This window comes from Pagrus major, chromosome 18, assembly GCF_040436345.1.
Source record: "Pagrus major chromosome 18, Pma_NU_1.0".
Lineage (NCBI taxonomy): Eukaryota > Metazoa > Chordata > Actinopteri > Spariformes > Sparidae > Pagrus > Pagrus major.
In genome coordinates this window covers 27,621,149-27,635,499 of record NC_133232.1, presented here as the reverse complement: position 1 = coordinate 27,635,499, position 14,351 = coordinate 27,621,149, and positions in this window count along the sequence as shown.

Below are 14,351 nucleotides of genomic sequence, written 5' to 3'. Positions count from 1 at the left end.
TCAGCACGGTAACTGTTTTGACTGTTATAAATATCAAGCTTATGTTATTTGAGAGGAGTGATGTGCATTAACCAGTGTGAAAGGCCGCTAACAATAGGTTTCTGTCAAGCAAACCAGAATAGAAATGTCATTCCTGTCAGAGTGGATACTGACCAAAGTTCTCCCTCTGTCTCTCACTCGCTGCCTTTCTCTGTCTCCCTCTTGGCAGAAACTCTCTTTGACGATTTGAAAGGAAGGCTCTGTTTCTTCCATTATTCAAACATTTCAGAGTTTGATATTAGAGTGAGACCCGGACACCATCATATGTCAGTGGTGGCCCTGCCTGCATGTGGAGAACCAGCACCCAGAATGCACTGAAACATTCATAGCGGGTTATTTCCACTTCAAGGAATTTTTCCTTTTTTTAAAAAAAAAAAAATATTTCTGATGCAACATTGTGCAAATTCATCTGGCTGAATTATTCATTAATTGAAATAAAGGCAGTGAGCGTGGATCAGCATTGGCTTCATCATACTATCTTAAATATTTATGGCACAGTATCTCATGTGTTTGTGTATTTTTGCATTTGAGGAAAATGCCCATTCAACATAGTGTGGCTGACATTAGGGAAACATTAAGGACCGGAAAATAAGTCAGCAGTAATTCATGAAATTGTATTATTATTATTTCTGAATGTTAAGTGGATGCATGCAGAGAGGCATCATGCTGTAGTCTAACTTATATTACACCACTGCTTTTTGGGGAGTAATAAAGAAACATGATTAGTCCTGCCCCGGAGAGCTGACTTGGAGTTTTGCCTAATTCTCCCGAACGCTCGTGCTGCACAGTTATCACCTTAGGGATGATTGTAAATGTTTCTTTTTTCTCTTTGGGCATCACAAATCACTTATGCTGTAAATTAATAGCACAACAGATAGTGAATAGAAAATGAATGCGCTGCTTTGCATATTCATTTTCAAAATCATTTAATCTGCGAATGTGCAAATCACTACACTTGAATTGGTGAAAATCGAGCAAATTATCTCGACGCCATCTGTGCTCATTCTTAAAACAATGCATCAAACGCGTGGTATGTCCTCTGTTCTCTTTGGTTGATGAGCATATAAATCAAAGCAGCGCATTATACAGCGCGCTCGGTATGGAAACGGTACAAGAGTCGCCCCTCAGACCTTATAGGAGGTCTACGAATGAAGTGAAATACAGAGTGGGAAAGTTGAATTGACACTCGTGTCAACAGCCAAGAAGAAAGCAGCATCTCACTCGTGAAGTACATCATCAAATTTCTGAAAGCGTACATTAGATGATTAAATGGAAATTACTGTATTTCTGCAAAGCAATCCTGCAATGTTTGTGGAGGTGATTATTGGTTTTGACAGACACATCGCCGCCCCTCGTGGCATTAGCTTAACACAGCCACTTCCTTATCTCTCCCAGTTTTCTTCATGCAAACACGCACACAACACGCTCACACACACACAAAAAAAAGCATGCCTTTGCTTTGAATGCTCCAGTAGGCGAGGATAAGCTATGGTTTCAGTCACACATATCAAATGCTTGGAACAGCGGCAGCAACAAAGGCTTGCAACATCCAGTTTGTGGTCTTCAAATAGGGATTTGACAAGAAAAACAGTAAGAAGACAGAGAGTGATGGAGGGAGACTGCAACATGGAGATGGAGGGATAAGTCTTTAAAACCTAAAGAAACATTCAATGCAAACTGCATACGGCACATGTATTATTTCAATGTCACAGTATTCATCTGAGGTACACCCTTATTGCTAATTCACCAGTCAAATATATATATATAAAAAAAGAATATTAAACTTGTTGAGTGACTCTCATGTGGACAAAAGGACATGTTGCATTATCATTCATGTCTTTCTGTTTGCTGTGGGGCTGCAGCTTGTTTACTGTCTCAAGCTGACATGTTGGGTGCTAGTTATTTTAATGAGGATTGTCACTCTGACAGCAGTGTCATTTAAATAACAAAAAGTACTTTTTCCCCAGCCCAAACATGTTGTTTATACTGTATACTCATAATGTATTATGTAATGAAAAATGACTTTACCATATTTATCGGATAGAATGTGCTCTCAAATGTCAAATTCAGATCCAGACAACTTTTTTTAAAAAAAATAGAGACTATCAAATGGAAATACTCGCCTGTTGTAAGAGATCATTATTAATGTCAGCAAATCTCAAATGACCCTGAGTGCAAAGAGCCTAATGGAGCAAAGTGCCAGTGCTTGATGATGATGATGATAACTTCAGAATTGAGCTAAAACTGGCATTAAAAATTAACTGACTTACACATCTTTCACATTAGCTTCAGTCTCAGAACATTACCATGGTGATTTAAAGTGTGATGGCGGAGTGCAGCTTGCAGTTCGCGACCCTTTGTACACTGGAGTTTCAAGCCATCGGCTCGCATCAGCATGCATGATCTGAAGTTCATTTCGGGGAAATTAGTAGCGGTTTTAATAAAGCTTGTTGCCTGTGAGGTCACTTAACTGTCTGACCATGCAGATGTGACAAATTTGCCGCCATTGCTTGCAAGCTGTAGCATAATTATCGAGTATTACACCCAAAGAAACCTGCAGATCACTTATTCAGTTTTTTTTAGGTATCTTTGTACTTTATTTGCATAACTTCATGTCATATTTAACATTCAAGGTGCTTGCTCATGTGACCTACAAGGCATTTTGAATCACGTATCCAATAAAGGGTTAGAGTTAGAGCTTAGAGCTTTCTTACAGCCTCCATGAAGGCAATTAATCTATATCAAAAAGTAGTTCATATTAGCCTACTCTGCATGCATGTGATCACAATCTGTATGATGAATTCTTAACTGTTCTTCGTGCTACTGCCAAAATGAAATGGAAAAATAAGGGACCATAAAGCATGCAGTTAGTTTAAAAAAAACGGTAAAGGTTGTTAACGCTATCTCGCAAACGTTAACGTTGCTGACGCTAGCTAATGTAATGTTGCTAAAGCTAGCTAGCTAATGTTAGGACAGTACAGTGGACGCAGACTGTACAACTCAGCCGTTTTTACGTTTTTTTCCACAAACTGGCAACTATCAGACTCTTAATCGCTGACAAAACACAGATACCACCTGATACCGATGCTGTTATACGATTGGCTCACAAACCTTGTTGGAAGCTGGAACCAACTGTCAGAATTCTTACGCACAGACAAACAAAACAATCATTTTGAAACCAACACAATTTTTTTAATGTGATATTTTTTTGTTCTATTTAAAAAAAAAAAAGATTTGTCAACATGAAAATGTTATCAGTAAGACCTTTAAGTTGCTCCTATGTGCACTTGTGTACACTACCGTATGGAAGCTAACATACTGCATCGGTTTACTAAGAGAAATGCTACATGTAGAAGACTGGTATAATATACGAACAAGTTGTTCTCAATTAACCAAATGTTTCTCTGCTTTCTATTAAATGTTCATCATTACCATGGTAAATGGACTTGGTAAATGGACTTGCCCTTCCATGACTAATATTCACTAAATATCAGGATTTATTTTGCACTCTGGCACTCAGATTTGTGTTTTTTTTTGTCAATCTAGTTACAGTATTCAAAGAAATACAGCTGTGAACAGTGCAGATCTCAACCATCTTTTAAACCGTGTTGTACTGTATAACATATGTTCTTGAAAATCACATCACTTGAAAATTTACTGAAGAAAACCCACCACAAAACAGCTTCTTTAAAGTGTCAATAATGTGTTTCATCAAAAATAGTTGCACAGCTGTGTTCAACTTTCATTTAGCTGCTCTTCTGCTTTCCTTCACACAAAAATGAAAATAAATACAAGCCGCTTATTCCCCATTCATGCAAAGCAGGGCAAAGTGATTTCAGTAAAGGAAGAGGGAGAGAGTGCACCTATGTGCAGCCAGTCTAGCGTGAATAAATCCTACATTTGAAAGGGATTCCAGGTATGCATAGTTGCTTTTTAATGTTGGAATTGTGGGCTGGAAAAAGACATTTTAAATAAAGGATGACGTAATGGTTTCTGGGCCATTCTGCTTCAGTGGCGAGTGGAGTGGAGTGTTCATGTTTTATGTTCAAGCATTCAACCACCTCCTATGGGTGCTTGGTGTGCCATAACCACCCTCTGTCAATTCAGTGATACCCGTGTGGTTGTTTTTTTGTTGCTAAGGTTACAGCATTTATTTTTGCTTTGAAATATCTTCGACACAGTGCTTTGACCCAACAAACATCATATTGCAGCAGCTTTATATAATGTATTTTGATCAGATCTGTTCTTATTTAAAATATTTTACAAATGATATATATTATCCTGCATTTTTGTGTTCTTTTGCTCCTCAAATTATTATAAAATGATGCCACACTAACATCTGTAGAGAGTTAGGTTTCCACCAAGACTGCCGTCTTGCACCAGCTGCATAAGAGCATGTCCACTAAACTTTTACATTTCCCCATGTCATGGGCTGCTTGAAATGTAATGGAGAGGTGAATATTATGGCCAAAACAGCTGAGCCAAGGCCATCCCAGTTCCCTCTCTGCAGCCACAATATTTGTACCGTTATCTGCTGTGTAGCAGACCAGTTCTCCTTCGCCCATGTCCCAGTTAGACAACAATGAGTGCAGGCTTTCAGCCAAGTGAGCTGCTGTGCGGATATCCTGCATGCAGGAAGTTTTCAAACATTGAGGACTTCAGGGACCAATTTCTTGTAATATAGTGGACAGACTCATGTTGGGAGTCATGTTAACACTGGAGCACATATCTGCAGCGGCGGCAAAAAGTAGACGCCTCCTGTGTAGCTCTCTCTTCACCATCCTCTCTGGACTTTGTGTACATCCTTCGGAGTGCTGCTGTGGAATCTTTGGACCTTGTTCCTGATGGCTTTTACTGTCCGAATGATAAGTTATCACAGTTTAAATAACCTCTGACAGCTTCGGTCACCATAACCATTTGTCAGTGTCATGTTTATTTTTTATGGAGAAGGCAAATGCGTGAACCACCTGTCCTCAGCCAGATGTTAAAGAAGGCAGAATGGCAACAGATTGCATTTCAAGTTAGGAATACAGACTGTGAACTGCTCAGGTCACTAGAATTATAGCCTTTACCAAGGAGATGAGTGTGAGTTAGAATGCTACTCTTGTACATAAGAGGGTGCACTTTATCTAGTATATATAAGCTTGTGGTACGTAATATTAAATCACAGCAAAACTATTTACAAATATGTATGGAGAATTATCTGTTTTTCAATTCGTGTTGGCATAATCAGATGTGTTAATGTGTAAAAAAAAAAAAAAAAAAAAAAAACATCTCCAAATCTGTATTCTGATTTGCAAGTGTATTCAAATGTGTAAATGTGTAGACAATTCTGTTAATTAGGAGTGTAACGGTACATGTATTTTTCCCCAACCGTCACAGTACGGGAGAGGAAGAAGACACGATAAATTAAGACAAAGAAGAAGACACTGTGATGCTCCACCAACGTACCCCAGCTGTTTTTCAGTGGCCTCTGTAGATGTCAAAGAAGACAGGGCTAAAGACATTACAGAAGTAATTAGCATTTACATCACATTTATATTTGTTTTATCAGCCCTGCATAAAAACATGACCTTTGTGAAAGTATATGTTGAGTGTTTACCGCTTAATGCACCACCATGCAAGGTGAAGCAGCTTTTAGTTACTATGCTCTACACCTGTAGAGCAAACATCCTGAATACCTGAGGTCTGCTAAAACGGTCAGCTCATTTAAATCAGGGCTTAAAACATTACTTTTTACTGTGGCTTTCCAATAAGTGAGACACTGTGCTGACACTTTTATAATCTGCAATTATTTATTTGCCTGCTTTTGTTATTGTCTGATAAAGGCAAATCCTAAACTTCAATTATTTTGCTAACTTTTGCTTTGCTTTATTGTCTTTTTAGACAATGTGTCTTTAGCCATGATTTTTGGGAAGTGGTTTATGTGCGTCAATTCAACCTGAGCATAAGCACAGCATTGTGACAAGTGAGAAATAGAAAATTCAACCTGAACCCACGTAGCGTTGCAACATAAAAATAAACATTTTTGCACATTTATAAATATGGTCATGCGCACATGCATAATACACATTTGCAGATACCTGTACACATTTGCCAATCTGATTATGCACAATCATTTTGCTAATGACCCTAATGAAATGTTAGCTGTATTCATGATTTAAATTTGTGGTAAAAGAACAAAAAAGAACAAACAAACATAACAATCAAACAACCTCAGAGATGATTTATAGATGTATAAAAATGATTTGAAACATAAATAGTCCATCTGAATTTATCTGGAGAAAAGCATGTCTACCCCATAAAAATTCAGCACTTATGAGGCGCAGACTATGTGTGTTAGATTTTCAGGTGATTCCTGAGGTCAGTGGTTTCTACAGTTTTAGCATAGATAATGACCAGGTTTTAATATTTATGATATCTTAACTTCAACATTTGCACCAATTTCATCTTTTTCAGCTGATGTCTTTAAAAGGGAGCACTTGATCATGCACACCATTTACACCCCTACACATTCATTCACAGTCACTGTAACTGTTCAAAATTTAAATGACAGCATAGAGGATAAAAAGTAGAAATTGTAAAATGATAATCACTATTTTGAGAGCTGATATGGCTCTGAAAACCCTGACAGTTGGTGCTGATAGCTCAAAGTGGCTCTAAGTTAGCAATCCTGTCTGAATCTTTAATCTGTAATTGTCTCTTGAACAAAATGACATTTTGTACTAGATATGGAGGAGCCACATTTGAGTATAAGGCGCCAACTGGCTTGAGTCTCTTGTAACTTTTGATTTGGGGATTTTGTCACATGTGTTATAGCAAAAATCAGAATTTTTGTTGTGTGTTTTTTTTTTTCTTTTCTTTTCGACAGCTCTTCTGGGATATCCATAAACAAGTCGTTGCTCCAGCTTAAAAATGAAAGCCTCTGTGTACAGTTTGGAGCACAGGTCATCTGAGAGTGGGAGATGTCTCACAGGTCACGAGGTTAACTGACACTAACAAGAGATTTATTTTGAAGTTCTGTGTTCTTCAGTGTGATGTCTGTTTTCTTGTGTGTAGCAGCCAGACACATGACATACTGTCATCTTTTATATCCTGTCAGCATGATACAGGGTTTGCAACACATTATATCACTGTGGAGGATTCTATGTGTCTGCCTCTGTGTGGATCATATTTTTATTGCGAACATAACAACTCAATAGATATGTGACAGTAGGCTCTGCCTATAATGTACATCCTTATCAAATGTTTGGGGGTAGTTAACACACATGCTTGCATTGTAATGGATATGTAGGAGAGCTGATTGATCTCAAGAAGAGGGCACATGCGTCTGCCTTTTACATCACAGGCACCTTCTATAGAATGGTTGAGATCTGATTTTGTTCTTCAAGCATCTTACCAAATAGATTTGCATATTAATGAGAAAAGGCTATTCAGTCGCTCAAGTGACTCTTATTCTTCATACAGTACATACAAAATGAGACGTCGCATCACAAACCTGTACAGGCTCTTCTTACCTTTATTTCCCCGGTGGTTGTCTGGTAGACTGACCAGATGAATACTGCAGCTTTTTTTCTTATGTATTTCTTTAATCTGTTAAGTTAGCTTTGCACAACAGAAATACGTGTATTCATAGCAGAGTCTCTCCAGAATTTCTTAGACTTTAAATAGGTGTGTTTTTTTATGCTAAAATCACCATATAATGTGCATTTTACACACTATTTCAAATGTAGAGTAATGTTGCAGAGCATAAAGGGGCAGTGTGAGTTTACCAGCCTATAAATACAATCCTGTACGCAACCTTCAACTGCATGTATATACATTTTTGTTTCTATTTTTTTTCACCATATCTATTTTTTTCATTTAACACATTAATAATCTGAATTCTTTTCAGTTGCAACCTGATAACGCTCACATTCTCAACAGAAGCTTGCCAGAGCGAGAGCATTTTCTGTTTTGACCTGCTTTGAGGCGCATTATAATATTTATCTAAAATGTCCTGTAACATGCCTGCCTGACAGCCTGCCCAAGGTTGTTGCTCTTTAATTTGGCACAGACTGTCTAATCAGATCATTGTGTGAGAAGATGGCTGTCGCTGATGTCAAAGAAAGGACGGCTGACAGGGACACAGAGGTTGACAGACAATTGCAGGTAGTGAATAAATATTGGAGGCTTTTGAGAAAAAAATATGAAAAAGAAATCAATCGCTAACAATCACACAGTGCAGTTTGGAGGTTATATAGAACTGAATACTTCTATTTGAATTAGTTTGTTGCTGTAATTCTGTTAGTAATTAGTGGGATCATCATAATGCTCCGTAGATGCTTAACCAATAAAGAAACACATTATGTCTTGGTTTTAATAGTTCCTTAGTGTGATTATTAGATGAGATATAACGACATTGTACTCTTTAAACGCTCTAATTTGATTATTTACAGCTCTCAGCATTTTGTTTGTTCGTGTCGATGGCTTTCATTTTGAATGCATCTGAAACCAGCAATAGCACGTGTCTAAATGAACATTCTGTTTTTTTTGTTTTTTTTAAAGGTGATGGCATGTTAAACATCTCGCAGTCTGAACTTGAGGCTGCCTCTCACCTGAAATCCTGCAGTTCTATCACATCAGCAGACCGTATTACTATCATCTGAATCATTAAGCCAAATTAATGATGCATAATATTCAGTGTGCTTCTCTGTCCAAGGTTCTTTCTTGTGGAGGTTAAACTCTCGGTATACTCTCTCTCCCTCTCTCTCTCTCTTCCTCTGTGTGGGTGTGTGTGTTGGCAAGTAAAAAAAAAAAAAAAGTGGTCATATCATGGATGGGGTTTATTAGATATTAACCCTAGGAAAGGGCTGATCTTAATTCTATCTATCAAACTAGTTCAAAGGATTTTTTTTTATTTCTAATCTTTTTTTGCTTGCTTTGGCCTATAGCTACTTTGTAACTGACTGAAGAAAAAAAAAAGGATTGAGTACGTGTCTATATGGATATCCATTTATCTATGTATCTGGTTATGGTTTAACATTGACAAGTATACTCCAGTGACCTCATTAGCGGCGCAGTTTCACTAGTTATCAGAGGGATTGCCTTGTAAGGGATGTAGGACCTAGCACTCCGCCTTTGTGTCGTCAGCACAGTTAGCTTTAAAAAATGCCCATTTAGATTCGTGTCTTAGTTTGCTTTGTGAGTCAAGGTCATGTCAATGACAGATTGGACGGTGCTCTTATGCCTGAATTTAGCCCCTTTATCTCCTTAAATCACTACCTTAAGGCTCCAAATTGAGAAAACAGCCAGGGTCTCATTTCCAAAACCATCTGAGCATAATAAGTATGAGCTGTCCAATGGCATTTATGTGTCGATCTGCTGGAGTGCAGAGATGGAGTGCAGGCACCGCCAAGGAGCCATTATTTCAGACCCCCACAGTTTCAGGGAATTGCAAAGGTGCCTCTCCACATACCTCGGCATATTGTCATCTGCTGCATTATCATAAAATGTGTCTTTTAACCCATTTATACTTTACGTATGTAAACATGCTCAATGATATGTGGTACAATTCCGTTCCAATATCATTTATGTATTTATCATTTGCAGTGTTGAATTCCTTATTTTTTTTAAATTATTTTCTCTGAATATCTCCATGTACATGTGGTGATATAGTACATCCATAATTAAGTATACTATATTGGCTGATGCTGGAGCTCTCTCTCAGGACAACAAATACTCTGATGTGGAGTCTTTATTTTCCTCATGAAAAACTCAGTTTGTTCTCAGTGTTACCAATTCACCCTCACTGGAAATCATCTTTGGAGGCATACCAGAAGAGATATTTGAGCTATCTTCTCTACTGTTCATGTCTTTGGGAAATATTTTACACTTTCAAACTTTCACTACTTTTTGACATTTCAACCTTTTTGCCCAGGTCTCCAGTACTAGCTGTATTATGCAACAAGTAGCTGTATTATGCAACAAATTATGCAGCAAATCCTGATACCTAAATGGCAGAATAGGTTGGTTGTCAATGACTGTCAAAGTAACTTATGACCATTGGAGAGCAACAGATGTACCCAACAAACACGTGGTTAATGTTGTGAAATGGTTGCAGTTTGGTTACGTCATGGTAGCAATGACAAAAAAAGTTAGTTCAACACAGTTTGAACAACTAGCTAGGTTTAGGAAAAGGTCATAGTTTGGGTTAAAATAAATGTGTTTATGTGAGTACATTTGGAGCGGCAATAGCTCAGTCCGTAGGGACTTGGCTTGTGGACCCGGAGGTGGCCGGTTCAAGTTCCACTCGGACCAAAAAAAGTATGATGTGGACTAGTAGTGGAGAATGCTAGTTCACATCCTGGGCATTGCCGAGGTGACCTTGAGCAAGGCACCGACCCCTAACACTGCTTGTTGGGTGCCGTGCATGTGGCAGCCCCTTTACTTATCTCCTCTATACATTGTGTGTGTATGTAATGTGAGTGAAAAAAATAATTTCCCTTGTGGGATTACAATGGTACAATTAAATTAAATAAGTTACCTCATGAAGCAAGTTAAATAGGGCAACCCCGACTTGGGGACCCTGGGGAAGTGGTATCTTGACTGAAAGAGTTCCTCTTTTGCTTCCGTCGTAAACACTGCAGCCACTAGAGCTCCAACATTAAATGTGAATATGGGATGTAATAATCTGCTTGTATAGACAACTTACAGACAACACTTTTTTGGGGGGAAGATGTTCTGGTATTATACATAGAATGAAAAGTCAATAATTCATAGCACACAATCATACACCACAACAGACACATAATGTCAAAATATTACATCAGAATCAGAATTGCTTTTATTGCCAAGTAAGTTTACACATACGAGGAATTTGCTGTGGTTTGTAGGTGCAAAACAACAAACAATACTAAAAGTACTTAGAAGACATAATGAACACTATAAAAATATAAATAGAGTGTGAATATAAATTTAAAGTTTAAGGTGGGTGAAGACTGTTCAGATTTGTCCAAAATTAGTGCAAAAAGTTTGAGCTAGATTGTGCAAGGTCACAGTAGATACTGATACTGCAATGTGCAATATAAGAGTGTCAGTGGCTAAAACTTACATTAATGTAATGTAAGTGAAGGGAGTCAGTGTCAGTGGGGGTCACGGGCCTTGTTGATGAGGCAAGTTGCAGATGGGAAGAAACTATTCTGTTTCTGATGGTTTTGGTCCTGATGGGGGGCAACCTGATATCAACAGTGAGGCTAATATAAGAAATCAATGTCTATGTCTCTGCTCTGTTTCAGAATAAAACTCAAAAATCTGAAAATCTCATCTATTTTTGGTAAGTCAAGTCCGCTCGTCTTTCTTTCATATTCTGTTCCTAGTAAGGGTCGGGAAATCTTTTTCAATTACTCATGGATACATTGTAGTGGTGGTATGATAGTAACAGCTCTAGATATAATCTTGACAAGTCATAATGCCTCCTTGAACATCGATTCAACTTGAGATTTTGCTCAGTACTCATTATGAGGCAACTTACCTTGTGAATTACAAATATATTTTGTCATAAAGACCGACCTAACCTTGAACATATTATGAAAAATGGGTGTGTTAATGAGCATAGCCTAAGCTGCAGTGAATGGTACGATCTGTTTTGCTGCTGCAGAATCTTTGACCCAATCTTTGTTTATCCCATCGCAGTACATGATTCCCACCTCACCTTGTCTCACGTCAGTGACTTCTTCATGTTACTAATGACATGCCTGGCCTAAGAGAGGATACTTAACCAACAACTGGCATTTGGCACTGTTTTATCATTAGACACGCATGTCTCTAAAATGCAAGCTCCATGGCGGAGAATAATTATACAAACCAATTCTCGCTGTTGTTAATTAGTCTGATTTGAGCTTGGGTGGAAGTGTCACCATTGCAGGTTGGAAGATACAACTTCCTGGTGGAGGTTGATGGAGAATCTCAGCACGCTACTGAGAAGACGGTAAGTGCTTCTACAAGCCCATATGCTTCCTGAAACCATGTCTGACTCATCATTGTCAAAACCACTTTGCAGGTGCATGTTTTGTCTGGTCTCATGTGGGCTTTGATGCGATTAACTCGCCGTTCAGATGGAATGAAAATGTTTTGTGCAGAAAAACATTAGACATTAAGATCATAAAATGCTACTTGATATGTTTTCAGTAGAGTTTTGTAGTTGCATTTGCATATTTAAGTAATACAAAATGTTTATTTTTATTTATTTTATTTTCTTATATTTGAAGCAACATGTAGTAATATTATATTGTGTTTATTTCATGACCATGAGAAAACAAAAGCTGTCTTTTAGGCTGAAATTGCATTGTAAGCACACTTTGCAAATGCATATTAATTAACTGTTATTACAAAATCATGAATCAAAGGTATAAATAGTCCTCTTGTCATCAATAAAATAATGTTTTGGGATCTTAAGAAAAAAAGTTGGCTATGCTTCAGTCATGAAATCCCTTTATTCCGACCATGAGACAACAAAATGTTAAATATTTGGGCTGCAGCTGATGATTCCTTTCACTACTGATTCAATTAATTACTTGGTCCATGAAATGTCACAAAATAATGAAAAAGGTCAGTGATAATTTCACAGAGAAAAGACAATGTCATAAAATGTCCTTTTCAGCAGTGCACAACCAAAACATAATCACATTATTGTTTTATAATTACACGATAATACAAACAGGAAAGAGCAGTGAACAATTCACATTTCTGCTTAAATGACTTGATTAATCGATTATCAAAAAAGTTACTGATTCTTTTTCTATCAACAGACAATTTTAATTGATAATTTTTCAAGCTTTTTAAACGTTATTCATACAGTAAGGTTGAACACTGTTTATTAGACAGCGAGATATTCCATTCAAAGTCAAGGATATGTTTTTAATTTTAACCAATTCTTTTTCTCTGCACAATATGAATTCTAACTTTCAAGTGTCACTTTCCATTCATTCATATAACACATCCCAATGGCGGCCTCCGAACACTTTGTCCTGCCCACCTTTTGTTTGATTATAAATTCAAAGCCTTAGCTGCTGAGCTGGTGTTATGATAATGCATGGCACCCCTCTGTGATGTACAAAATTGGTTTTGACAACAGGCTAGCTTTTAGATTCATACTGCCCTAAGACCACAGATTTAACATATAACACACATCACACAGGCTCCTCTCCCCTGGTAAGAGTGGAGGAGGGTAGGAGGACGGGTGGGGGTGAGTGGGGTGATGGGGGACCTAACTATTCCTGAAAGATGTGAGTGGCCAAGAAATTCATAAAACACTGTCGTTTTCCCTGACACATACACTCGCTCGCTTCTCCCTGCGGATCTCCCCTCTAGTTGAGGGAAATGTGCCCTTGACAGTCCTAACGTCAGCTGTGATTTTGTCACTCAGTGGGCGAAATACATTGTGGTGCTGCAGACCTCTTGGATGCTAATAACTAGAGGGGGCAGTCTACCCTCCTGATAACTCCAGAGTCTAGTGAGAGTTAGCAGCTCTTTAACAACTTTAACAAAGAAACCCCAACAGTATTTCAGGTAAAAAATGTCTTCTGTACATCCAGCTCTCATTATATTACCTGTTATAGGCGACACAGAGTGTTACACTGAATCTTAACCAGCTCATTATTTTTTTTGTGGGTACAGTGGGTTTCGTCTTTTTAGCTACAAACAGCTGCGTACTAAAGAAAATTAAAGCAACAGCTCTCGAGTGCATACACAAATGAGGTTGCTGACATCGGTTGAAGGGGATGTCTACTTCACTGAGCGGCAGAGGTGAATCAACAGATTTGGCTCCTAATCGAAGATTGAAAAAAGACAGACGTATACAGACACACCAACCTGTGAGAGGACATCAGTAATGGGCTCACATTTTCCTAATCTCCTTTGATGGATTCAGGCCATGATTTTCATTTAGTCCAAAAGAGATAACCAAACTGTCAGCTGTGCTGCTGCTTTGCTTTAATCTCCGCCTGCAGCCAATAATCACCCTGCAACCCGCAACCCTTTGTCAATTGTTAATCTTGTATTGAAGACATTTAGATGCCAGGATGGTATTCTGCATCCTAGGATAATCCAGGAGGCCACTGAGGAGGAGCAAATTGGATTCATTATTAAATTTTACATTATTAAAAAGACAAATGAATTGAGTTCTCAAAAGAATTTGTGAAATCAATTTAAAAAATAATCATCAACATGCAGATGCATATATCATCTCCTGCAGACTGACAGAATGATTAGCAATCTATGAGCTTGAAATAGAAGATAATCCCCACTGTTTATTATTTACTGTAGTAAATTAG